The 4,675-nt window shown below is 36.7% G+C and overlaps 1 protein-coding gene across 1 annotated transcript in view; it reads right to left on the reverse strand.

Moving 5' to 3' along the window:
- Positions 1-4,675, reverse strand: part of LOC121908167 (zinc finger protein RFP-like) — a 147,342-nt gene that overhangs the window by 2,005 nt on the left and 140,662 nt on the right. The gene's annotated exons all lie outside the window — the stretch shown is intronic.

The following is a 4,675-nucleotide window of genomic DNA, read 5'->3' on the forward strand; positions in this document are numbered from 1 at the left end:
GAGCAACCGTGATCATTGAAGTCGTGCTGGCAGCTCAAACAGTTATCCACAAGGCTGCATGGTGAGTTTTAAGTTGTTGTTTACTTTGATGACGTGTTTTATGTGACCTGGTTTACACAAACACAGTAAGAGACTGTCATCTGCAGCTCTTTATCTAACAGCTCATTGTGGCTGTTTCTTCTTGTACCATTCTTCCATACAATCTTTAAAATGAACCACTGACAACATAACACAGAATATGTCCATATCTTGTTGTGTAGACCAACTGTTATTGAAGAATAGCACTGCTAACAAAGCTCTGCTAACTTGGTGACAAACACCTTTTATTACCTGCAGCTGCTTCACAATAAAAGCTGCTGCTTGTTGGTAGAAAGCTTTTAATGTGAAACAGCTACAGGAAATGAAATGCAGTGTGTCTGTAGGAAGTGATCAGTAAATAGTGACAAGACCACGAGGGTTGGAATGAAGCTGAACTCCAAACCACAGAGATTCAGTTACAAGTTACAAAAGTCCTGAGAACTGACACAGAGAGACTGTTTAAAAAACAATTAAAGTTGTTTCACTGAATCTGTGTAAAAACATCTTTAGTTATATTGTCACTAATTTCACAAGTGTCAGTATGAAATGAAAAGAGTGGAACTTCCTGTCTGCTGTGTTAAAGCTGGTTGTTGAAACATTAAATATGATCAGTTGTACTCACCAGTGTTTGGCAGAGACTCTGCTGTGTTGTTGAGAAAGACTTGATGAACTCAGTTTAATTTTTATTTGGACAGAAGTGGAGAGACTCGACTGCAGCTCTGCTGTCGCTCTGACAAACTTTCAGTTTAACTTCAAGAGAGTGACGTTGCAGCTGTCTTGTCTTTCCAGTGTTGCTCCTCCTTTTATTGTGGCTCTGTTTGTGAGTTTGTTTCCTCCTTCTGATTTACAGGATTATTTTGAAATATCATGGAGCAAAGGTGAGACTGTACCTGACAGGTGGGAGGAGTAAGACATGTGAAAAGATTTTGCTTAGCTTAATTATGTGGGTTGAAAGTTTGAGGTTTTTCACAAGGTGATCAAAAATCAAACCCTGATTTTAGATTTACTTTTTGTCACAAGAGACTAAAAGTTTTGGACAGACAAACACTGAACTGTGCAGCCAGTTTTCATGTAACTATTAACTTCTTTTTCTCTTTATCTTGAACTGAGTTCAACAAATGTCGTCTGGTCAACGTTGATGTTAAATCAACAGTTATTTCAAAAACACATTTTTTAACTTCTACAAACAGTTTCCAGTTTACTTCACAAAATGAGCTGAAAGACAGTCGACAACAACCAATTGTTTTATCTCATTTTTTATTTTATTTTATCTCATTCAGATACGATTTCTATATTTTGCTTCATGTTCTACCTTATTTGTTCCTTTGCTGTAAAGCCAATTAGTTCAGACTGTTTTGTGGTGAACCACCACAGTCCTGACAGGGATAAATGTAGAATCTATCATCTCTGTACTGAGTGATGCTTCACACTGCCAGCACTGTCCTTTGGGAGTTTGGGAGTTGTAGTGTGAACCCTGTTAGCCACAGAGCTAACGTCATGTCAGCAGCTCTGCTGTCAATCTGAGGTTTGGAACATTTAAAGAATTAAAAAGTGTTTGTTAGCAGGAGTTGGATGGTTTGAATCCTCAACCTGTTTTGGTAAATCTTGATGACTGTAATGATCTTCCCTGTTTAAGAAACTTTTATTGCAGAAACAGAAACCTTTTATTAGATAAAACTTTATTGTTCATTTGGGCGAAAATTCAAGTTACAGCAAGAAAATTGATGAAGCACTATTCTAATTAAATAAATGAGACTGAAATAAGAAATTAAATTAGTTAAATTATTAATTAAAATAATCTAGATACAATATGTATTACAATACCTTAAACTATATAAGTGAACGTGCAAATATTTAAGTGAGAAGGATCCTGTAGTGTATAAGTATATACAGCTGTATGCAAAAGTTTGGGCACCTTTTGACAAATAACATATTTTAGTGATTTTTTAATTGAAAAGATGTAAACACAGTGTCTCTAGGATATGGAAAAAACATGTTTTCAGCAAACTAAAGTCAAGTTTAATCAACAGTCAATCAACTGTCCTAAATGTTAATGATGAGGGGTGTAACTTAAAGGATGGTTCACAATTTTTCTAGTGTGTCTTAAAACAACAGTCAGGTGGAGGCCAAAATCCACAGTGTGTCCACACAGTCATTTAAAAGTTGATGTGAAGCTTATATTCAGCTTCAGCAGTCTGAGTTAGTCATATCAAGTGAATATCTGACACATTTACAGTGTTTTTAGCATCAAATTCCCTCTTTGTGTTTCCTCGGACAGTGTAATTTATGTTCTCTGTTAAGAAGGAAAGATTTTCATACTCAAAGAAAGATTTTAGTTGGAGTATCACTTTGATTCTTTGACACTCAACAAAATGTCTCCTGTATATTTTACTAAAACTCTAGACATTGATATCACCTGAACTCTGACCATGTTTTTGACCCTGCAGACAGTTTTTTTATTCCAGTGAATATCACCTGAAGCTCTGCAGGTTTTTATTTCTGACACATTAAAATCCCCGGACAGGAAGTTGAGCATCTGCACAAGAAAAAAACAAATCAAGTGTGACAAAGTTGTAAAAAAACCCTGTTAAATAAGGTCTATGAAACAAAAAACACATACAGAGTCGTGTCCACTATTTCTTCACCAAATAAACATTCAGTGTTGTAGGTTACTGTAGTTGGAAACAGCTGTGGAGCAGATGTGAGGATGAAGTTGCAGTAACACGACAAGACCACTGTGTGTCACTGAAACACAGTGTATAATATATATATGTATATACAGTTTATAAATGTGGAAACTCCAACAGATGATCAGCTGATCCCAAACTGATGAGGATGTAAATAGTTTGCAGAAGTCGTGTAGTAAAAATTTAGGTGTCACAGTAAAGTATCACAGAGTATAAAAGAGTAGATAGATAGATAGATAGATAGATAGATAGATAGATAGATAGATAGATAGATAGATAGATAGATAGATGTACTTTATTGATCCTAAATTGGGATAGTCTTGTGTTACAAAAGCAGGTTATGCAGGCATTGCCCGGGACACTAGAATACACTAAATATAATAAAATATAAAATATAAACATAAGATAACATACTGTATACATTAGTAAAGTATGCAAAGTTGTTGAAGTTTTAAAAATGCAGTGAGGTAGAGTAGGAGTATAAAGATTCATCATGAGCAAAGTTAATGGGCAGGAAAAATGTTCCTGGACCAGTCTGTGAGAGGAAGTGCTCGGCTGTCTGTCCAGTACATGGTGGTCAGGATGGTCAGATTATTCGTAATGGATACCAGTTTGTCCAGCGTCCTCCTCTCCACCACAACTTCAAAGGTGTCTGGTTTGCAGCCAATGAAAGAGCCGATCTTCTTAATCAGTTTATGAAGTCTGTTGGTGTTGGTTTGCTGCTCCACCAGCAGATTAAAGGTTTTATCTCCATATGAACTGCTGCTTTGTCTGTTTTTACCACTACTAATACTTCTATTACTGCCAGTACTACTACTATTACCAGTACCAGCCAGGGAGGAAATATTCACATCCTGTACTTATAGCAAAAATAACAACACTGCAGTGTAAATATACTCTAACATGTAAAAGTCCTCAGTTCAAAACTTCACATAGTAAAAGCACAGATGAGTTGTCAGCGAAATGTACTGACTACTGTTAAAAGTAAAAGTACTTGGAATATTGTATTTCACCACTTATGTAAAGAAGCATAAAATATAAATACTTAGATCATTTTATTGGAGTACAGTTCTTGAGTATATATCTAGTTAAATCACCTCCAATTGCTGATATTAATACCATATCTGCTACCACTACTTTTATTACTACTACTACTATTATTACTACTCCACTGCCACAGCTACTTCGTCTATTACTTTAACTTTAACTTTATTACCACTACAACCACCAGTACTACCACACAATGAGTATTTCTACCACTACTACTAGTACTTTTATCACTAATGTTGGTACAACAATTACCACCAGTACTGATACAGATTAGGCAACTACGTTTTCTACTATTACTATAACTAAAACATGTAACACTATTATTTTAAGTACTGTTAGTTTACAAACGACCTCTATCACTAATTACATGATACTTAATAAAAGTATTACTATTCTTCCAGTTGTTTCTAGCTATACTACTAATATTGTCCCAATACTGTCACAGCCTATATTATTATTATTATTATTATTATTATTATTATTATTATTATTATTATTATTATTATTATTATATGGTAATGGCACGTGACTCTGCAGTCCTTCGGGTGTGACGTCACCCCTCCTCCTCCTCCTCGCTCCGCTCTGCCTGCGCGCACTGAATCCAACATGGAGTAAGGAGGAGATGGGGCTCGTCCGGGGCCATCCTCACCGATACCAGCGCACCATTTTCGGTCACCGCATTCCAGCCCGACCCAGCGGGGGAGGAGGAGGAGGAGGAGGAGGAGGAGGCGGAGGAGGCGGCGGAGGAGGAGGAGGAGGAGGAAGAGGAAGAAGAAGAAGAAGTAGAAGAAGAAGAAGAAGAAGAAGAAGAGGCGTAGGAGGAGGAGGAGAAGGAGGAGGAGGAGGAGGAGGTGGTGGTG

This window comes from Thunnus maccoyii, chromosome 2 (genome assembly GCF_910596095.1).
Source record: "Thunnus maccoyii chromosome 2, fThuMac1.1, whole genome shotgun sequence".
Lineage (NCBI taxonomy): Eukaryota > Metazoa > Chordata > Actinopteri > Scombriformes > Scombridae > Thunnus > Thunnus maccoyii.